The following is a 24,219-nucleotide window of genomic DNA, read 5'->3' as shown; positions in this document are numbered from 1 at the left end:
CATCTAATCTGAAGGAAAACATTTGCACAACAAGCAGTGGATATAAGCCAGCCATTAATAAATTTCTGCTAGAAATTAGAAAAAGGTGCAGAAAGATTCTGGCACAGCCTTCCAACAGGATGGGAGAAACACAAAGCACACAAAAATGTTACTGTTTTAAAATGGTTGTTTATAAATTCACAGAGAAGATGAGAGGACATAGTGACCTGTGACTGCAGGGACTGGACTTTCTCAGTTCTTACCCTGGACTTGTGCTTCATGTTCCCTCAAATACCCTTCCTTTCCAGCCAGGGTGAATTTCTGGCATTTCTTTAATGCTCATGAACTGCAAGGGTGTCACTAAAAAGATGTTGTAGGAGTATTCTCAGAGAGCAAGATATGATTGCATAGAGAGTTGGATGTGTTTACATGGGGCTGATCATTTGTTCTGCTGTGAATGTCGCTGATGCAGGTGAACAGGTTACCCTGTCTATCAGGCTGCTCATCAAGTCCTCTACCCATCTCCCAGATCTTACCAGACTTACAAGGAAAGCTCTACATGTAATGGTGCCCTAACTGCAAGTCATAGAGACAGAGGTTAAGAAGTGCTCCAGGCTTAGCAGTTTTCCCTGAACTGAGCTGGGATGACATTACAGATGCCCCAGTACCAGTGGATCAAAGGGATGGGTGCTGTCCCACAAAGCATGGCAGCTGTAAGAAGAAAGGTGTGATAACTCTCAGCCGGCGCAGGGGCTGCCAGAATAGGGGCAGTTTACCGGGATAACAGACTAGTGACTAACATCGCTGCACTGCCCTCCCAAAATATTTTCTGGAATTGCTTCTGTGAGTCCTGTCGTGCTCCCTTGAAGGGATTGCTCCTGGACAGGTAGCTCTGGTTAAACTTCCATGGACTGGAAGTAAAGGCCAGCTTATCAGCATATATTGCTGAGCAGGTAATTATGAAGTCAGCTCTCCAGGTTTCATAAAAGCACAGTAGAAGTTTAAGGTGCATTTATTCCTTTGGGTTTCATTCCACGCATTGTAATCTGCCTCCCTCACCTTTCACCATCTTGCTTTAACAAATATAGCCTGGGGGGGATTTCAGAGCCTGTATCCTCACCTCAGGTTAAAGTGGTTGCTGATGACAGACAGAGCTAAGCACGCGCACTCAGAACCTGAGCTCTCAGGCAAGAAGCACGTAGCTAAACTTTGCCAAATTACTTTCAGAAAAGCCCTGATTGAAAGGGATCTTCATTGTAACATGCTGAAAGACATACACACGGAAACCCCCGAAACCACTGAATTGCACAGGCAAAAGGCAGGAAGCAGCCTGGGTTTTCTGACTCTCACGGAACTGCTCATTTTCAGCTGATGATCACATCAGTTTAATGTGTTCCAGAGCAAATGCCCTGCACATAGGATGCACACACAATCCAATCCAAAGGCCAGCCTAATTTCTGCTGTAGCTAGATGGGCTGTAGAGTCCTTTAGAGCTGGAGGAAGCTTAGGTCTGCTGACATTTATGCAAGCAGTGAAAATGTCTCTTTCCATGGAATTGCATCAAATCACTTTTGCTCCCTTGTTTTTTCTCCTGTCTAAACACAACTGCTGCTCAAAGATTCAGTAATCAGACTTGTAACTCTGTCTGTCTAATGATCTTCCATTTCCTGCACTGCTTCACACCATCCTCATCATGGAAGACTTCTGCTGGAGATGCTCTGGGGATGAGGCTAACAAAAAAAGAAATAAAACACATACATATTCCCAATTCAGCTATTTCTGTGGCCTCCCCAACAGTGGAGATGCCTAGAGGCTGTATTAGGACTGCTTGTGCACAACCTCCTTAAATCCATCTGATGAAAATTCACCAGAAGATGACATGTAAAGCTGCAGGTTTAGTACAAAGGAGCTTTCTTGATCAGCACAAACTTCCACTTCTCAGAATACAAGAAAAGAAAAAGGGAAGGATTAAACACTGTTAATGCATGCCATTCTCCTTCACTTTCCTGGCACGAGCGTCCTTTCATGTGGTAGATTGTTTTCCTACAACACAATTTCAGAAATACATCTCTGCAGACATCTGGAAAACATCCATTTGCTCTGCCCACCATAGCAGGAACCAGAGAAAATTAGATTGTCTCTGTACTCCACCAGGGCCACGTTTGTGGATTACCTCTGCCCTTGTCTAAAGGCTGGCTTAAGACCTCATTTTGTGGTTACCTGAAAGCCTGCCATTGCCTCAAGAGAGCTTTTCACAACACAGCTCCTGATGTGTTGAAGGCTTTGGTGCCTCTGTTCCTGACAGCCATGCCTCCTTTTAACCCTCCCCAGTTGCCATAGATCATCCTGGGATGAAAGAACTCGTGATATACACTACCATATGTTTAAATCTGGAAACAAAGAACAAGCAACAGCTCACCTCTGAAGACTGAACACTAATTCTCATGGAGAACAAGCCCTTTTCTTAGCCCTGGGTCAAAGTTCATTTGCATACTGGGCAAAAGCAGGGAGGGCCTAGGGTTCTCCTAAAGGCACTGGCAAGCAAGAGGCTGTAGCATCTTCCTGCTGTTTCAGTATCCACAGCACCACCAAACATTTAGCAAGAGATCCACACTCCTACCTCTGTCAAGTGCAGATCTAAGTGCCTTTTCTGTTCTGATTCCAACCTCCCCATTAACTGAGAGCCACAGAAAGCTCGCTGCATATGCATACAGGACATGGACCGTCTTGAGCGATGTACATCCAAATGGTTTCATCTTTGTTCCCAAGACATATTTCAGCCTCAGTGACCTACTTCTTCAAATCTTCTTGAGAGAAAGGACAGGACAGTGTTCCACACAGTGACTGCTGGAATTCACCATCCAACAGTTCTCATCTGTAATGCAAGAGCTATAACAGCTGACAGTAACCAAGATTTAGGATACGATGGCATTCGCTAACCATTTCATTGAATTGAATGTATATGAGCAGCAAAAGGAAACATCAACAAATTCCAGATGCAGAATGTAATTATGTTTGGATGGCAGAATGTTTCATATTGTTTTCTATAGGAAAAAAAAAGTCATCATTAAAGCAATGGAATTTCAGTAAACTATGTTTTGGGTTACAGCCCAGAATAGTTACACTTGGCAGTTCAGAGGCATGGGTAAAATATTCCAAGGTTCATAAATCCTTGACTTTAATTTGTAGATATAGGTTACAGCTTTAGTATCACTGCAAGGGGGTAAATCATGCTCCCACCTAAACAGTTGCCAAAGGGTTTGTAGATATAGGTTACAGCTTCAGTATCACTGCAAGGGGGTAAATCATGCTCCCACCTAAACAGCTGCCAAAGGGCGCTGCACCAAGCTTTTCAGCTCTCTTGGGCAGCTTCTAGGAAAACCATACATCAATGTCTTTCAGGTTCCCATGCCACTCAGATACTATATACTCATAGCAGAAGGCTTCCTTGGCTGGAACAGTCTCTGCAGCACCTATTTTTAAATCACACACTTAGATGGTGGTGACCCATGAAGGAAAAAGGTACCTGGAGCTTGACTGGACATGAACAAGGTGATTCCTCTCTCACATTAGGTTACATCAACTATCGCAGTCCTGCAGGCTCAATATGAGGAGGCAGTTTGGAACTGTTAGGAATTGATTTGTAAAACAAAAAATCCAGCAGCATTCAGTGGCCTATAAAGAAATTAATTTAATTTGCATTCTCTGGAACAAGTTAAAGGGTTCTAGCAGCAGGTGCCTACAAAAAAACAGCTAATAATGTCTGAGAAGAGCTACTTGACTAAGATCTCACTAGATATTAAGACACCTCATCTGCATGCTTGGGTTCTTTGCTGTGTTAAATTAAGGGTTTAAGAAACTGGTACACAAGACTTATTGGTTAGATGCTGGTTTGTACAACAAAGACCTTACAATTAAGATCTGTCACATGGGCAACATATCATGCCACAACAGGGTAATAAAGCTGTAGGATGAAGGACAAGTCTGTCTCAAGAGACCGTACTCTACAGATAGCACCCAATTTGTCCCATTCTGTTAAAACCTTTTGCTACAACAAAGCGCTGACACAGCTAAAAGAAAATTAATTCAGAGGCTATAACTTAAACTAGTGAACAATCAAAAGCTGAGTACCATGGGCCACAGTCTGAAAATTTAAGCATATGTTTAAGAAGCACCTGAAGAAATTCCAGTGAAGCCAGTGGGACTTCCAAAGTGTTTAAAAGTAGATCCTCTGTCTAAGAAATTACAGAGTCAGCACTAAGAGAGCCAAGAAGTTGCTTGTAACAGTGTGAAGTGTGAGTTTAGGAAAAAATAATTCCTCTTCCTACCAGGCCTCAGTCACTGCTCGGTTGATTTCAGTTCACTTTTTTACTAGCTGCATAATTATTCCATTCATATTCCCTCATGGAAGTCTTTTCTGGAATCTATTCTTTGAAATTATGTGATTTTCCTAGCATCAGACCCTATTCTGAAGTCCCGTGCTCTGCATGTAAACCCTGTTTCCCCCAAAGGTACACCAGAATTTGGTATCTACCCATTTTCACATAGTGACAAGAAGAGCAACCCTTCATTCTAAGGCACAGGCTTTGGTTTTCAAACAGTTATAACAAGGTTATGAGAAAGGCTTTCTTTAAAGAGAAAAAAACACCCAAACAAACTAAACAGCAGTCTGCTTTACTTGTGTGTCCTACCACACCTTTACAGTAGACTAGACAGTATTGTTTTTTTCAAAACATTCAAATTGACACCAGTGTTAACCTAGCTCTCTCAAACAGTTCCAAATTTCTGGAGAAAAGGAGTCCCTTATAATCCAGCCATACCTCCTTTGTTCTTTGAATTCCTGCTCGCCCACGCCAGCTCTACAAATGCAGTCTGAGGTTGAGCCAGACTCCTCCAAGCCACTGGTCCTACCATTGTCCCATAACAGCACCAGGCATTTGGGTGGTTCACCCTGCGACATTGTTTCCTTGCTGCTTGTTTTTACTGACAGCCTCCTATTAAACTAAAGCAACATATCCACACAGTAAACATCCAATAACCGGGTCACCATCTAACATTCAGAAATTAGAGAGCAGCTCCACTTCCACTACTGAGCCAAACCCCAAAATGAAGTGCTGGCCCAGATTAAAAATTCTCCCAGAGGGAGAAAATTGTGGCCTTGTATATTATGGTCTCACAGTGCCTCCATCTTGGAGGGTTTGCAGGCTTGTACTGAGCTGTGCCAAACAGACAGTAAATCTTTACTGGAGACAACCATGTTTCTCTAGAGAAATCTACTCTCTTGAAAACAGTGCTAGGTAAAACACAGTTGTACTGCATCACAGCCTATCATGCCAAACGTATCTTCTCCAATAAATGTTCCAAAAGAAGTTGAAAAATACTTAAGACACTTCTAGTAAATCCAGATTTATATATAACATGTATTAGACTGCAGATGTCAGAGAACATAAAATGCTTTTCTAATGGAAGAATTCAAGGAAAAAGTCAGAGTTTTAACATGTAAAGAATGCAAATACCCTGCAAAGTCTGCAGATGCATGACCTATGAGTAAGTGTACAAATCAAATGATTGGGTGTGCAGAAGGCTGTGTAGACACCCGAGTGCCATTTGTACTGTTATGTTACTGACACCTTCAATGACTACAATATCTCACTATTTGAGTTCTCATAGACCCAGACCATCAAACATATTCAAATCTGTGAGGCTTGGAACTCCTTATTATGATACATAGTACCTGGTCATAAACCAGGCATTGAAAATACACTTTACAAAATGACAGTTCTGGCTACAAAGCCTGTGTTTGGACCAGGAAAAGAGATGGCTATAAACAGGCAGGAGAACGCAAGGAAATGCTTCCAGCTGAAGAGGACAGGCAATATTGGCAACCCAACTTTATTAACCCAACCCAATCAAATCCACAGTTCAGCAGAAGGCTGAGCCAGGTACCTCAAAGCCATTGGGTCTAAGATTACCCTATAGCAACCATCCATTGTGTAGGTGGCTCACTTTCAGCCATTGTGAAGATATTCAGCCACCAGGAAGAACCAAGTGTAAATTGTACACGACACGATGAAGGAGTTTTAAGTGTGCCTGCAAACCCAGGCAGTGATTTGGACAAGCAAAGGTCAAAACCAGGACACAAAGTACTGTATTGGAAAAGGTCTATGCATCTTGGTTCACATCCGGCCTACAACAATTTCTTTTTTGTATCTTATTTACATCTTTATCTGAATAGAAACACAGCAAATGAGGTGAAATTAAAATAGTAAACAAGAATTTCAGCTTTAAGCTTTGATTTAGATGATCTGTTTTCTGATAGTGCTTATGTGAATTGTGCCATTCAGTTATTTCTGGAATAACAGCAGGCAGAGTTTATAAACAGGTAACCTACAACAATGTTTCTCATTCCCCCCACCCGCTTAATAAAGTGAAGGATCACCTAAATTTAAAACAATATATTTAAAACATTAAGAATCATTTCCTGGAGTGTTGCCTAGTTTGTTTTAAACTTTTTTTTAACAACAAAAAAAAAGAAGCCCAAACTGTGAATGTTTGTTTATTGCTTTTATGTTTCAATTGTACTTATTTCTGTGCTTGTACAAGTGGAAGCACATAACTTTTCTTTATTTTTACAACAGCCTTTCAAAAAAGGAAGTCAATTGTGCTCCTAATTGTGTATGTTTTTCAACTGAGGACCATAAGATATGAGAAAGTGGGCCACAAAATGATAGCAAAGATTAATGTTCAAGGTTTTTTTATATACACTAATGAGTAACTTGCATCCATGTTTAGATACGCCTACTTACGAAGAGCACATGATGCCCATTCCAATTTTATCTTTTTTTTTATTTCAGACTTCCCTAAATTCTTAAATTCCCTAATCTAAATGTCTGGAGACTTTAAAGTCTCCCTCCCACAGCTTCCCCAGGGATATTTCCTAGTGAGAATTAAAAGATAAGCATTCCTTGATGGTGTTCACACTGTTTGCTGATTGTTTTGTTTTCCCCCAGTTTTCAAAGAAATATATACGATAATGAAAATGCCACTCTCAGTGAGAACACTTGTTGCCATCGGCATAGATGGCAAAACAAGTGAGAAAAAACCCCAAACCACAGTGCTCTCAAACTTTGTTCACGTTGCAGTCCTAATCATTATGATTTTGAAAGTACCTACTGTTTACTACCTAAAATAGACCCCCCCCCCTAAATTAAAGTGAGTTTCTGCCATACCTTCACCTATTGCCAAAATTAATTTTTTAAAGGTTTTTCTTTCAGATTCAAATGTAACAGATGCAAAGCTACAACTATGGAATAAGGATGAAGGTACATCCTACAGTGGTGACAGGAGGAGAGTGACAGGGATTGTCTCTTCCTTATGATTCCTTCAGCAGATGTTTCTTCCCTGACATGGAGGACTTTGTGCTAAGACCCATGAAGATACTCCTTCCATTTAAAAGCGTGCCTTCGATATGCAGCTGTGGTTGGGCCACCTATATCATGAGATTGACCCCTGACCCTGCACTGCCTGCTATACTACAGGCTTCTTTTCTCTAGGGACAGGCAGGGGAGGGTAGTATTTCGCGGCTGCCATTCCAAAGCAAAAGCTAGAAATCCAAGAGTCTTTACTTAATAAATAAAATTCCAGCACTATTCACAGTGGTGATGTCTCAGTTTACATGAAGAGTTGACAGAATTTTCTTCTAGCTAAGGGGCTCAAGTGAGTTACAGCGATGAAGGAAAACCCAAGAATGTTGATTAATAGATATTGTAATCTACAAAAAAGAAGACCAAAATTCACATCCATTCCAGCTGTCAGGAAAAGCAAGACGGCAGAGCTAAAGCGGCAACCAGAGATGCAGCAATGTGCGGTATCAGTGACACTCTGCCCAGATCAAGTAACGCTTTGTTCTTTGCAAATCCAGGAACAACTCATGTTAGAAAAATTCTAAATACCGGCACTTCCAACTGCATGGAGACAACACTGCGAGGACACTGCACCCACTGCAGTGACGGGTTTGAGGTACTGACCAGAAGCATAGACGGAAATACCTTATTGCTCCTTTTTTTTTTTTCTTGAACCAGTTTGCAGAAGCACTAGTTAAGCTTCTCATTTGTTTGGTTCTACAGTTTCAGGGCTAAACTATTAAAAACAACCCAACACTGCCTGTTAATGATATGGCACACTGCAAGTCCATACAGCATATTTTACTTCCAAACCTGCCTATCTCAGCTTCTACAGAAAAAGGGAACCTCTTGTCTGCAGCTAGCAAATCACAACTCTGCCGGCTGCCAAGGAGCTGCTGGAGCCCTTCAGACACTTGGTAAAAGCCTTACGTGGTTCAACTGGGGAGGCCATAAGCTGCCATCACATGAGGTTTGAGAATGGGATGGATGAACAATTCTCAAGAGTGATGTTGGTGTAGGTGATCAAGGGAATGGACCAGGAGATCTTCTGAGAAATTTCCCAACACCCTCTTCCAATTCAGTGAGCATTTTCACACTAACAACTATATTAACTTGACGCTTACTCCAGCTAACTAATTTTACAATAACAATACATATCCCACATCCTCAATTTCACTGATTACTGACAGTCTTGCTACTACATCATCTATAAAACAGATATCTTTCAGTTTACACTCTCAGTGAAGAAAGCAAGCGGACACACATCTAACCCTAACAGAAATTACCTGTCAGCCTCAGACATCCCAGCAGAGCTTCTAGCTCACGGTTATTACAGATCACTCTCCAGAAACTCAGAGCATTATGAGGAGCAGTTTTTACAAATTTCAGATGAACGGCTAGTTCTGGCATGAAGACAATGCAATAAACACACATTTCAAAGCCACTTTCGTCAGGTTCCTCTGTTGTTCGCTGGACAGTTGCCAGAAAGAATAAAAATGTTACCCAGGGGTGAGCTCTCTGAAGGCATTAGGTGCTGGAGCTGAACTTCTGTGCTGATGGATCTTACAGAATCTCACTTATGAGGATGCCAGTAATTCTGAATTTGATGCTAGATTTATGGAAAACAAGGTGATACTTTTTTTTATTTTATTTTATTAGACAAAGCAAAATACAATCAGTGCTGCAATACTGTGATTGGGGGGTTCTCAAAAGGAAAAAAAAACAAACACAAAAAAAACCCAGAACAAAACCCAAAACCCACACTCATGGGGAAACTAGTAACCATCAGTCATCTGTTAAATGAAACTTGTTCTTTCTTTCAGATTAGCTACTGTCTAGTGGTACATAATTAATATTGATTTGAAAGGCAGGCTGCCCAAGGGATCCAGAACAAGTGATTGTAGTACATGCTGACAAATGAAATATCATAATGGCCAGTTTACAACATGGCTTGAATGAATATCTATCAGTAGGAGGGGGTTTTCCCCCTCAGACTTCCAAAAGGCTAGATTCTAATTTGACCAGATTTCAAACACTGGAAAATGGAAATTATGTTTGAGGAAACTGGAAAGTACTGCTCTATTTTTTCAAATACTTGAATCAGTTTTTCATGTCAAGCCCAGTGTGTCTCAGTGAAGGAGTTCCTCAGTGCAAGTCAATGGACTCAACGATGGCATTAAAACCTGCATTCCTGTGTCGTTTTTGTGTGCATGTTCTGTTAGCCAGAGACCTCCCAACGCAATTAGGGGAAGGAGGGCTAGAGGTCTGCCACAGACTTTCTACAAGACATGGGGCAAGTCTCCATCTTTTTGTGGTTTACTTTCCATACCTGTGAAATGGAGGTAACAGGATCACTTCACAGGGACACGGAAAAGATAAAAACTGAAGAGCTTAGGAAAATTAGGCCTCTAATAGAAGAACAACTGACCAAAGGGTTAGAAGACCCTAACCTTCTGCAGACAGTGTTGTCTGATACACTCGCTTTCAGAAATGCAGTGGAGGGACCAAACTTCAAAATACTGAGTGCTTCTAACTAGCATTTTGCTTCATAAATACAAACAGTAATTTCCTCGGAGGGAAAAAAGGGGGGGCGGGGGGGGACAGACACGACACTGTTTATCAGTTCCCTGTGACAAGCCTCCTCCTGCAGAGCCACACACAGAGTCCATTCAGCATTTGGCTCATCAAAGGGAGAGGACTCTGGTGAGAGGAAGGAGGCAGCCCTTCTTGCTGCCTTCTGTCCATCCTTCCTTCTCCTGACTGGAGGGTTCAAGAAAAGAGTAGGAACATGCTTGGGTTGAGAACACCCTAAAGTGATAATTAAAAGGATAAAGCAAAAATTGTTTGCACAAGTAAACCAGCTGCTGTGTAAGAGACCTATTTACATCTTGCACTGAGTTTTCTTTCTTCTCTCTAACGACTCATGCGAGAAGCATTATGAGAGCTAGGCAGACTTCTTACCCTGGCAGCTTTGCCACACTAGAATATCAATTCCTGAAATGCAATTAGTCTGAGAATGCAAGAGAGACTACTAAAGCAGACAGTAACATTACATAATTTAGTAGAAGCTGTGTTCATGACCAGGACAGGAGCTGGAAAGATTTCCTATGTTTCCATAAAACATCCCATTTCCCTCTATACAATCCTATCTCAGGAAACAAACAAAATAAAAGAAAACAAAACAAAATCTATTAATTCTAGGCTCTAAGACTAAAGAAGGAAATGACAAGTTATATTAAGAAAAACAGGGTGGCACTTTAAAAAAGAAAAAACCAAGATGTCCCCAATTACTAGAAGCAGATACATATGTCCCCTTTGGCGTTGAAGCAAAACTGAAACAATTCTAGAACTACTCCTTTTTCTTCAGCTTACTCTTAAACAAGAACACTGAATGATAGATTTGTCTGAATAAAAAAAAAATCAGGATTAATCCCCAAAATTATTAACATATTTCAATACGATTATTTAATCTCTTTAAACTGTGTTTTTAAGTCCAAAACAGTTTAAAGCTTACTATGTAAATACTGGACTTCCGAGCATCCTGCTGAATTCAACAGAACAGAAAGACTAAGGCATCATTAAAAATAACACATTGTTTGCATTTTTCATAAAGACATCAAGAGTATTTCATCCCTCTGAAACACAATCTCCCCCAGGGAATTATAGATGAGCAAAACCAGAACAAGTGGAAGTTAAATAATTTTTTTTCAAATGCCAAGAAGCCAATGGGTTAAGCTCTCAATTTATCTTTGTTTCTCCAAAGATACAACACTATTTCAGAGACATTAAGAGCGAGACCACACCTGTGTTTCTTTAGTGGTGGCCTGCTGAAAATATTTGTCAGGCATTGTGTCAGAATCCAGAGCACATTCTTTCACTTTATGATTAACCTTTAAAGAGATTATGTTGGGAAAACACTCAAAGTGACATTCATACTAAATTAACTGCATTCATACTGGAAAGGGTTTACCCTTGAAGCTGGCGGTGTTTTTCAAACAAAGCCTAAGTCAGCCATAGAGTACGTGTCCATAGGAAACAGAATACACAACCAAATGCTGAAAACAAGCCAGGAACGTTTTGATATTTAGACAGCAGTAAATTCAATACTCCGTAGAAAAGAAAAATAACAAATGAAAGAAACTGATGCTTCTTCTAGTAAGATCTGGTCATAGGGATGAGCAAATCAGCTTCAAGCAAGTAAAACCTGACCAGAACCTGGACTCGCATTGCAAACAGATCCCTTCTTCCCTTCATCCCACAAATACCCCAAACATCTACAAAAAGTTCTGCCACCTCTGCCAGGCTTGGCATTGCTCCAAATTGTTCCTCCTGACAGGGTTTGCTCCCTGGATCCATGTCAGCTGGTGCAACTCCAGCGTTGTTTCATTGAGAGTTTATCTCGGAGACTAAAGCAAAAGTCAGAGGCTGCCTGAATCTGGGCACTTGGCCAAATCTCCAAACACAAAGAACTTTGTCCAGCACAATGCTAATAAATGATTACACCCTCCTTTTACAAAACATTAATTCACTTGACTTGGGGCATAGGATCCCTTTTTCCAAGTATACAGTAGGGGTTTAAAGAAAAAACATGCCCATTTGCAAAGCAACTGCAACAAGACCTGATCAAACATATTTTCCCACTGTTACATTGAACAGACGCCCTCATCCCACATCAGAATGATTTGTACCGTAAATGAGGTGGTAGGAATGATACAAAAGTAAATGTAATCTGTGTGTTTTGGAAGAAATGTGTCAGTAGCACAACACAAAGGCTCGGCTGCATTCCCCGCTGCTCTGCATGTGTATGGCCACTTATGGTGGCAGCCAGGAGAAAAGTGATCCCTGAACACCCAGTTTCTCATATTCTGTTTAAGCACTGGTTGTGGACTGCTGTCCTATCTCAGCACTCTGACTTGCACCTTTGCCTGAGCGCGTTTGTTTTTTTTCTTAAATCCTTGATGCAAAATAACGCAGAATGCTTCCAGAACAGCCAAGCCTGCATCTGCACTCCTCTGGAGGGGAGGATGATACAGCTGCTGAGCGACAGTGCTGTACCCCAGCAGCCATTTGGAGTGCAAAACCTCAGAAGCCGGAGGGCCCTCAAACCCCTGGGAGAACATTCCGTGTTCTCGAGCCCCATCTGCTGGCACCGTGGCCACTGACACACACGGGGCCTCTTCCACCTGCCCTGCAGAGCGCACCGCCTAGGGCTCCTCTTTCAGAGAGAAGGGCTACCTTCCCCCAACGACTGCTCAACTGCTACCTTACCTAGCTCCTAACAGCAGTCAGGCAGCGTTTTACGAACGAGAACAACAAACTGATGAAGCCAGATCTTTTCCTCGGGGGTAGCGTCCGTAATAAGGTAACTCTAGGTGCATCTGTAACAGCATCCGAATTCAGACTGGGAGTGTGATTCTGTGAAGCCAATCGACCAGTCATCCCCGCTGGCTGCGACGCGGTTCTCAGTGGGGCAGCCCCGAGCAGCACTCCCGCCCCTCTCCCCTCCCGCTGCGCGACTCCCCCGGCCCCACAGCTTCTCCCCGAGCGCGGGGGGAGGCTGCGCGGGAAGGGCGCTGCAGCAGCCGCCGCCTCCCCCACTGCCAGAGGAGCAGGAGGAGAAGGCAGAGCACCGCTGGCCGAACGCCGTTACCGTCCCCAAACAGTACCGGCGTGGCCCAGCAGCCTGCAGGAGGGCTTGCAAAGCCTCACCTCCCCCTCCTACCAGCCGGAGCCCCCCCGGCAGCGCCGAGCAGCCTGCCGTGTGTGCTCACGCACGCCCCCACATCAGCCCAATAACACAAGTGCCTGTAACACTGCGCAGTTCTGCTTCTACAGTCACAGCCTATTTCCTTTCTTCTCCTCCGTCTCCTCCACGCACCCAGGCAAAGGGAGGGAGGGAAAGCAGTTAACCCCTTGTTCATCTCTGGCCAGATAGTGCTTTTATCCCTTGCTTCAAAGATGCCTGTTTCAGAGTCTGAGGCTGTACACTGCTGTACGCTGAGTCCACTTAGGAGCTTTAACAGGTAGCATGCTGGTGTACAGTTCCCTGCGCTCACAGTTACGCCAACAGTCTTGTCGTATTTGATATTATCTTGTTTCATGAGACCCTCAACATGTACTTCATTAAAAAGAAAAGAAAAAGCTGGTCCTCGAAGTTACAAAGAAAAACTTAAAAACATGGCTTGGATGCAAGATTTCAATGCCAGAAATCAAAACTGACAAAACCCAAGATTATTTTCCCTTTTAAGTTTTTGTTATTCTTGAAACAGTACCGCAATGTCAGAGAGTCCGACTTCGTTTTTGAGGGCTGGTGGTGTTGATAACAGTCCTTCTGCATTGTTCAACACCAGTCTGAATCCAGCTTCATTTTTATTTGAAATTTATTTCATCAGCTAAAAGTCCGTAATTTGAGGATGAACATTTAGGAGTCCAGTCTCACACAGCAAATGAATGATGCCCCTCGTGAGAGCAAGGACTTTCCCAAAAAGTCTTGGGAAAGGACTTCAGGTCTTTCAGGACAATCTGCTTACAGGTTGTATGATTTCATCTCCACCCCAGTGTATAACTTCTGTTGCTTCTTGATGAAAGGCATGAGGAGGACAAGGAAAATGATAAAGTTTACTACAGTAAATTTAAAATACTATTTTGATACAAGTTTTTTTGTTAAAGGCCATGGATATTTCTTGTGTGATTAGAATGATTCCCTGTCTTAAGTCATTAAGATAAAAGACCTGTGATCACAAATTAACAGTTGTTGACCAGTTACCATAGAGAAGGTTTCACATTTCTGTAATAAAGACAACGTCCAGTTTAAAGGTGAAAACACTGTGAACTCATATAACGGGGATTTTCTTGAACGCTCTAGCTTCTGCAGAGTCCCAGTTTCTCTTAATGTGCTTCCGTTTTCTATACTGCTCTACAGCAGTTTACTTCGGCCCTTGGAACACAGCGAGCTGGCAGCTACCGTTAATGCATTCATCAGGAGTCTGTAAACTCCAGATGGGAGCACAGGATTAATCCGTGTATGTGGTTCCTAAAGCATCTGATATTCACAAACATCTGGGATTTTTGCAGTGTCCCACAATGCAGACCTTTTCTACCACCAAACAATAAAAATCAACTTTCTCAGGTAGAAGAAAAATAGCAGGGGCACTAGGTCTCTCTCGGTCTCACTCTTGGATTTTGGGGAGTTGTGTTTTTTTCTTAATTAGAAAGACTTTATATCAAGTAAATATTTAGAGCTTACAGACCTTCTTTCTTTGTTGACTGACTTCTCAACACATGGACTTTCTGTGGTTGTTTCTGTCAACGTCAAGGATTTCTGCTTTTTCTTTTTTTAATAAATTGCAAAAATCCTTGAAAAACACCAAGACAAAGGCATGACTCACATTCAGAATTTCCTGTTGATTTTTTTTTTTAAATGACCAGGATGTCATTGGACAGCTTATCCTAAAATAGATTGATTACAATAATTTTAAAAAGACCAGGGATGTAGAAGGTTTAAAGCAGCAATTCTGCTTTATGAGCCCCTTTTGCCAGCAGTGCTGTGAGTGGAGGCCCCAGGGCAATCACTGGGACTTTTGAAGGTTCAAGATTCTCAGAAATGGTCTTTAAAGATCCAGTTCTCACTGAAGACTGACAAATCTCTTCATGTAAACCAAGAATGAACAGAAATACAAAACCAAAGCCAGGTCCAAAACCAGAAACGCACTTCCAGGTTTGTCCTGTGAGATTGCGACATATCTAGGCAGCCTTACAGGGTGGGAGATTCATATGAACACCAAGGGCTGATAACCTCTTCTCTTCCCCTGGAACAGACATACTGTGGGTGGTGAGAAATGACCAGTCTTGATCACATCCCCCCCTGCGCCAGGTCAGAGATATATTCAGAGATACAGTTCTGCCACCCAGTATCACCTCTCAGTCACTGTTAGCAGTATAAACTCTTTTCTATTCTGGGCTGCCACGGGCAGAGAAAATGAAGATAAATGGGAAGGAAGCACGCTAGCAAAATATTAAACAGAAAGGAAGTGGTTTGGGATGGCACTTGGAAGTGCCCCAAGAGCATATGCCTGATGGCGGGTTTCTCCAGAGCCCTACAGAGATAGGAAGTTAAGGCAATTATGCTCCTTACAGACAGATTAACTGCAGAAGTGAATTTTCAGTTTTTCTCAAGCTCTTGCATTCATCCAAAGCATTTCTTTCTTTGAAAAACATTCTATTTTTTCATTAGACATGGGGGATTTGTGATGACCAGAAAGACTGTATTTGAATGCCATATGGTCCATAAATTCACTTTGATAATTTTGATGATCTGTTAGTTGCTTCATTAGCATTATGCAACTACAAAGGGCGAGAGGTCACATTAAACTCCATAAAACTTTTAGAATCCTGTGGAGGAGGGGTGGTGGGGAGAGAAGGAGGGAAGGAATCAGCCATATTGGGGAAAATAATACAAATGGCACATTATGAAACTTGGTTTTAGTCAGGCTGACACGGTTAGCAGGTGGGCAATACTTTCACATGCCTTTCAGATACACACAGATATTTTGCAACTGCAGAGGAAAGCATTGGTACAAAATTACAAAAGGTTGAAAGGCAAGAAAGCCTGTTCTTTGATCCATTTTAAACTGCTGTTGATCCCAGAGCATGAATCACAGAACCAGCTGAACAGGGGATGCTTGCTAGTATAAAGACAGGAGCAAATCCTCACTTTGCACGGCTATTGATCTGAAAGCAACAACAAAACAGGGCGGAAGGTGGTAAAGCTGTGACTTGGGATCACAGTCTGTATGACTCATTCCCCAAAAAGAGATCTTTAAAAGTCTCACAGCTGAGAAGCAGCCAGCCAAGAGACTCTTACTATTCAGAAATTTAGTATACAAGGAATAAAAATTTGCTATGTAGTTACACATGGCACCACATCTGCAAATATTTTACAGTTTCAAATGTTTAGAGAATTATAGAAACACTAACTCCTACAGCCTCCCTGTAAATGTTCTGAACACATTTTATAGAAGCAGCAAAGGCAGAAAAGTAGCCTGCTCCAAAGCCAGACAGTCAATAGTAGTTTTGAAGAGATCCAGAGCTAAAAAATATTGCAGAAGATTAAGAATGCTCATTTCATGGCACATGCAGATTAACTTCAACAGCATTCACTGTGCATTTTGACCTGGGTCAGCAAGTTTCCATTCAAGTCATTATTTTGTTCAATATTGAGAAGCAGAAGTCTCAAACACTCATGTGTTTTTGCATCTCTGCTGACAACTTTTACCATGTAATACACATTTCATAAAATGTACATGCTTTTAAAACCTCAGCTTGTGCAATCAAACCTCCACTTTTATTCTTATGATTTGGGGAATTTTTTTTTTTTTTTTAAACTAAAATTCTATCACACATTTGTGGGTAAGAGATTGGCAGCCCCACCACCACCTTTACACCAGCTATGATAAAGCAAATAAAAAAGAGAAACCTTTAGTTATTTTTAGATACTCATTATTTCTGCATACATATAATGACATTAATGAATGCTACCAATGAATGTTATGTTGACAAAACCAGGGACTATGTGGAGGATTGATAATGAAACATCCAAAGCAGAGAGTCCTTTTGAAATCCTGATTTAACTCTTCCTAACTACAAATTCCCAGTCAGCCATTCAGAAAACAGGATCATCATCATGCAGTTTAGTCGCCCAGTCAAGTACTGCACATACCAAATGATGAAAGACATAGGAAGCAAAAAGTTTAAGAACATGTTATGGGCTCTAATCTGTTCCCTGCATCGTATATATGAATGAATCAACAAAAACGAAAATCTGTTAAAAAATAATCTATAAAGAGGAGAAAAATTCAGTAAATTACTAACTGCAGGCTCTGGTCAGGAGTTCCTGGCTCCCATTCCTCAGCTCTGTCTTCTAAACCACATTGGTTTCTGCCACACAAACTCCAGATGGAAAAGGCTCAGCTTTGGGTCTCCTGGTTAAACAAAAGAGCAGGCAGGGCTGCAGCCTAGGGACTGTAAACATTCTGGTTTGGGTTTTTGGCATCTGTAGTATACAGCTTCCTCATACCTGTGCTTATGCATGTGCACACATACCCATTAATAAATATGGACTGTTACCTTGAGGGAATAGCCAAAAAACTCTAAAGTGGTGACCTACTATTACTGCAACTATATCATCTTGGAATGAACCTTGCCTCCCTCCTCCTTTTCACTTTCCTCATGCACTTTGACCACAGATGGTCAAACCTAGGCTTGGTATTAGGAACATCCACTCTTCTGAGCTGCATATAGATGTAAACGAACGCTCAGTTTGGTCTGCAGTATTGTGTATGTTTGTAAAGAACACAGGAACTGATACAACACATCTGCTCCCACTGCTTCCACAACACTATTTCTTTCATCTGTTTGAGTTTTGGCTTCTCTGAGAGGAAGTAATTGGCTGTTAATTATGGGGGCTGAGAACTGGTCACATCACAGAACTGTGTTTGCAAGCATGATTCATGACAGCATCATTTCTCAGCAGCTGTCAGCAGTAAAGGCTCAGCACTTACAAGAAACTATTATAATATTATACCAGCAAAAGATGAAGACAAATGCTGTGCACAGCTGAGAAAGCAGCAAACAAAATATTTTTTTAAAACCTTTATTCGATAGAGAATCAACTTGAAACATGCTGTTTCTCAGGAGAGATAAACAACAATCCTGCCAGCATGGCTTCCCAGACCATGAAACTGAAATCCAAACTCTTCAGATGTCCTCCCCAGAGCTGGATGAAAAATGAAAGACCTTTTCTCATTAATAGCTGGAAATTTTAAACTTGTTCTTAATACTCCCCAGACTGTCTCTGTTCCTGTGTCTTTCTTGTCTTATGCTTAAATTGTTTACTCCTTAGGGAAGACATTTTGATTTGTTATCTTCATATAGGCCCTAGGAGATCTGGCCAAAATCCAGACAGTATTTAAAACCAGGAAAACAGTCAACCTGCATCAGATCAGAAGTCCATATAGAACAGCATCCTGTCTCCAGTGACTCCCAGTAGCAAATGCTTTGGGGGAGAAAACGCAAACATCAGAGCATGTGTGGACTAAACTTCTTCCTGACTATATTTTCCCTGCTTCCTGCAGCCAGCAGCTTACTTAGTAAGAAACAAAGAATAAGAAATAAAAATTGACATTACGGCACAGGTGCATAACAGAGAGATCTAAATACCATTTAGTGTCTCAGTCCCTAATGTTTGTGCTGCCACACTGTCTTGGTTGCTTCTTTCAGAGGGAGCTTTGGCAAGCAAGGGGAAGTTTGTCCTATAAAGTGCTAACTCCTAGTTGCAGATATCATCACCTGAGGTAGCTCAAGCTCTGCTGCCAAACGCTGGCAGAGATAGCTGATGGGTTCTACCCATCCCATTTTACAACCTTGTATAATGACAAACTGAAATCAGTAGCAGTTCAGGTTAAAATGTTGGGCTGTAAACTGGGGCAATTAAGGAGTGCCTTCCACAGCTGTCCCTGCTATTGGGACAGAAACTTGTGTCCCCATCAGCCATCCCAGCTAAATCTGCCCAGACACATCAGACAAACACTTCTATCACTCTAAACCAAGTCTGCTGTTCTTGGAAAAACTCTCTCCCTAGAAACCAAGGGTTAGTGCCCTGGCCATTGGAAGAGAGGGCTGCATGCAAATAGTTTGTCATAACCTCTGTTCTAGATTGGGTTTCCATGGAATGAATAAAAATGAGAAGCTCTACACAAGCTCTAGACAGCTCTTTTCTCCTCAGTGGCAGCCACTAAATCTCCTATTGTTTGCCAGAGTGACCACCATAAGGAAGAACATGGTATAATGGACAGTACCTCTGACCCAACTTAGTCATCAGAAATTGTGAAAAACAAGGTGATCCAAAGACAACACACACAAAAGAATGCAGTCTTTTGTAAGAAATGAAAATACATTTATATGGGCTTCAAACTTTTTGGTGTGGTTTTACATATGCAGTTCTCTTCAGGATAATTGATGCTGGGGAAAAGTCTGGTTTGCAGTAGGCAGGAAAAATTAAGGCATTCAAAGCAGCTTCATGTTGTTTGTGGGCTAAACCAAAATACCAGGACTTGCATGTAAAACACAAATGAGAAGAAAAAACAATGTTATAAAAATCTCAGCAATGAAGCTTAAAGAGAGTTGATAGATAACAACATCTCTAACCTACCCACTCAAAACAGGGCCTGAGCCTTTTTTCCACTGACTTCCTTAGACTTTGGAGGAGAAACTGAGCAAAATGTTTGTCAATACCCAGGAAACCTTCAATTCAGGACTACTTATTTCAGGAGAACGGGAGCTTTAGGAATTTTAAGATTATGATATACTGCCCTCGACAGTCTCATTTTCACATGATGAAGAAGTGCAAGACATTTCCTTATTTTCATGAAAACTGGCTCTCCCTGGTATTAGAAACAAAATACTACAGTTTTATTGATGGGGAAGTGACTGCCAGGGAGAATAAATCCTTTGCCCAAGAACCAGAAAGTGAATCTTGATCTCTTGAGGTATAGTTCAGTGCCTTAACCCCAAGACTATTCTTTCACTCAGTCATGTATCAAAGTCCATTCTCTACTGACTCCACCAAAAAGCCTCTCAGTTCCTCTGCACTTTGAACATCTGAATTGAAGCTTTACTAGAGTCTTGGTTGTGCTGCTTGAATGATAAGTTACTAACACAACTATCATTGTAGTGCTTGACCAACACAGCATGCCATTCTCACAAATGATAACATTGTCTGCCCTGACTGGCAGTAAATTGCCACTTTTCAGTGGCCCCTGCTATTTTTCCAAATACAAATTATAGTATCTTTTAAGGCTACACAGGGGCAGACCTGTGGTGTCATGATACCATGTAATGGATGTATGGACAACATATAAGAACATGTTTAGGTCTGTAGCAAAGATTTTGTCTCTTTCCTTCCTTGGTGAGTGTGAGCTGGAAAAACTGGGGGGTGCAGTGCTTTCAGCCCCAAAGAATCATGGCTTATGATCTAACACCATCTGACTAAGCTTAGTTGTACAGTGACCAGTTTCTGATTCATAAGTCTTCCTGCAGCTTTTCAGGTCGAGTAACTATCATCTCCAAAACCAGTCCCAATGCCTCAGTACTGAAAGTCACATTCTTGCATCTGGCCAAGACATTCTCAGCACAGATGCAGAGAGCAAAAAAAAAGCCACCTCAGAAACCCCATGTCTTCACACCTGTTCAACACTCCCAATCACAACATAAATTAATGCTGGTCCTCTTGCCAATGTTACCAGAAGCTATTCAAAGAAAAACAGCAGGTAAGTCCTGAATCTGGAAGTCTGGAGGGCACCAGCCTCCATTTCTGTAAATCTTGCATAGAAGACATATAGTTCTGATGATAGGTGTGACCTATTAAGTTGAGAATTTAGTCTGTAGCAAATATGCCACAGACCATATTGCAGAAGCACCACAAGAGTTAAAGATGGTGTTACCTTGCTGATCCAAAGCTGATCTTGTGAAGTGTTTCAAAATCCACATACTTATTCAGTTTGTCTTCACAATTGCTGGACCTTACAGGCATCCAGAATAGAGTGAGCTACAAAAAATTTAAGTCATCTACATAAAGGTTTCCAAGATATATCTGTCCTACAGAAGCCTCCTGATAAAAGCTCATCAGCTCTTTTAACATTTTTAGGTTGTATTTATATAATACTAACCAACAATTCTGTTCAGATCAGCATCACCTGCGAGGATTTGATTGCCAGCCTACTAGCTCATTGGTGAAACTGTGCTTAAAAACATGCTCAGCATAAGAGTTGAGTGAAGTTGCCCAGCCAAGAAAATACAGTTGCATATAGCTGCCATCTCTGGTTCATATACTGCTGAAGATCTTCTCACAAGGTCCCACTGAGATAGTCAGTAGGGCTCTGTCTGGTTCCAAGGCCACAATCAGAGGCATTCAACCTCACGTGACTAGAATCACACGGCCCAAAATCTGCTTGAGAATGGCCCCGTCTTAGATAGTACGCAATATGGCACAAAATCCGATGCCGATCATCAGTGCCAGTACATTTCTTCTTAGCCGGTGTGAAGTGTGGAAACAGGCACCAGCCACTACCACTCACCTAACACGGCAAGAGCACGCTGCACCGGGGGATGTGACGCAACTGGCAAAAGAGCTTATTCTCTAAGTCGCTCCTTAGATTTTCTCATTGGAAAGCAGCCCTGGTTGGAACACCCCTAGCACAGCCTTCGCTGGCTTTTGCCACCTCCAAGCAGCAGTTAAGGTGCAAAGCACAAATGTTGGCTGCATTAACTCTTCCCTGTTTAATGGGATTTCAGTCAGAAGGGTGCACTTGGTGTCCTAGAAAGGCTCAGAAGCACTACCTGTCCACCCAATCTCCGTTTTTAATGAACTTTTGGGGCACTGAGTCGTAATGTTGAAGATCTAACTAAAAACCAAACATCTCAGCTGGATAATCTTTAACCAATTCATCACAAAGGAAAACAGCATCTTTTGCAGAGCTCAGAGGAAACGTGGACAGTTCCTTTCTGCACAGATTTATTGGAAAGGTTTTAATAAACACAGATGTTGGGAACGGATGGCTACTGTGTAATCATGTGTAGAAAAAGCCAAAGGACAAAATATTCCTTAATGAAGAGCTGCATACCATGCAATATTCCAAAACAAGTGCGGAAGAAATATGGTTGGTGTTACAAACAGACAAATCACAAGAATCTGGATCCCAAGATTTTTTTTTTTTTTAACATTGATTCTTCTCCCACCCCTCATTTGTAAGCTAAAGAAAAGCCCTGAACGGGCCTTGCTCTGAGCAACATACAAGACAGCTCAAGAGTTCAAGAGACCTACATGGCATTTGAGTCGGTTTTGTAGATAATTATATCCCGTTTTAAACAATGACATATAGATATGATAAGATGCTTGCTATTTCTGATATCCTTGTTTTATACTTACTGGTCTTGCAAGGAGTGCACACACATTTTCATGTCAACAGGCTCACAGATGCTTATATGAAGAGCTTTTACTAGATTTTAGTCTCTGTTCTGTTTTGGTTTTTAGAGGTATAAAAAATATAAAAAATCTCCATGAAAATATTTCTGAGGCAATGAACCCATTATTGGCCTGTGCAATTCCCAGTAACAACACTGTGATTCTACTGTGATCAGAAATAATCCTAGATTAGTGCAAATATGTTCACTTTTTCCGAAGAAGAAAAGAGAAGAGAAAACATATTGGACACTGAAGCAAATAAAACGTCCGAATTCCTGGCTTTTAACAGTTTTCAGTACAAAAATACAAATTTCAATTTTTCCTGAACTGACTATATAATACGCAGGCAGAATATCAGAATAGCATTTTTACTGAATTTCCCCCTCTCCCTCCCTCTTCCCCACCACCCCCCTTCATTTGGGATTTTCATTCACTAATTACAACTAAATAATCCCCAAGGAGAAAAAGTTATTTTTGCAAGTCCAATATCCTTGTTATGCCAGTGAACTTTGCTGAAGAATCCAAAACTCAGGCAACTTAAGAATATATTTGTAATATTCAACAAAATAATAAATTCAGCACATGACACAGGAAATAATAATCAGATGATCTCAGCCCCAGAAGTATTTCACTGCTGTGGAAATGCCAGGTTGGAGAGTTCATGTGGAAAAGGAAAAGCCTTGTAACTTCTCCAAACATCAGTCATCACTTCCAGATACCTCTAAATACAGCCATTCATTTCACACTGCAGGATATTGTATTGAAAAGCAAGGCAGGGCCAACACAGCACCTTCTACCACTAAATATGCACTGCACAAACCTTAGCTAAGTGTGTTTTTCCTATTTGGAATAGGGCTCTTTCATTTCCAGAAAAGAGGTTCATGCTTCTTGCAGAGTAAAATATTTATAGCCACATGCAAAAAAATATAAAAAAGCTTGAAAAGGCAAACCCAGAGGTATTCCAAGATAGCTCCGTGTCAAATACAGAATGACTCATCTACCTCTTTCAATGAAAATGTTCGTCCTAGATAGATCAAAGGCACTAAGTACACCAAGCCCTTTTTGCTAAACCTGGCAAGAAAGTAAAAAGGTTTTCAATCAGCAGTCACTTAGTGGGAGGTCTGTGAACAAATGAAAGCCATAAGACGCTCCCATATGAAAGAGACCATCCCCTACAATGCACAATAGGGACAAGGTATATAATCTAAGCATAGTTTGCAAGGAATAGAAAGGCTAGATGAGTATTTTTGTGCAGCTATACCAGATGCCATATGGGTCTGATATTAGCAGTTATGCATTATTTTTGCTATAGACTTTCAAAGATCTTCCACACTGCCTATCGTTCACATGCTTTCACAGACACAGCTTTGAAGGCTGGGACAAACGCAGCCCGCCTCCTCATTGCACATTTACTTCCCAGCCTCACGCAGTCTCTGCGTGGATTCCTACCAGCTTGCAATCGGTCTGAGTATGTCTTGCAGTAAACGAGTCTCTGCAAACCGTTATATTCTCGTTAGGTCGTATTTTACCGCTTGGGTTTCTACCTCTTCCACCGAGGTTGGGCTGTGGGGGAAGGGAAACAAGAAACCACAAAACACAGGAAAGTAAAATGTCAGAGTCTAATTTAAAACAACCCCGACCTGCTGCAGCGACTGCTTACAGAGGAAGAACACAAGCCTGGAGAGTATCTCGCCCAGCGGTGCGGCGTGGTGCGTTCTGCTGCGGCTGCCGCCTCTTTCCCCCGGCAGCCCCGGGCAGGCAGCGCCGGTCCCGCGCTGCCATCGTGCGGCCGCTCCCGGCCACCGGCACCGGGACCGG

The sequence above is a fragment of the Buteo buteo genome, chromosome 13 (assembly GCF_964188355.1).
Source record: "Buteo buteo chromosome 13, bButBut1.hap1.1, whole genome shotgun sequence".
Lineage (NCBI taxonomy): Eukaryota > Metazoa > Chordata > Aves > Accipitriformes > Accipitridae > Buteo > Buteo buteo.
This window is presented reverse-complemented; position numbering follows the sequence as displayed.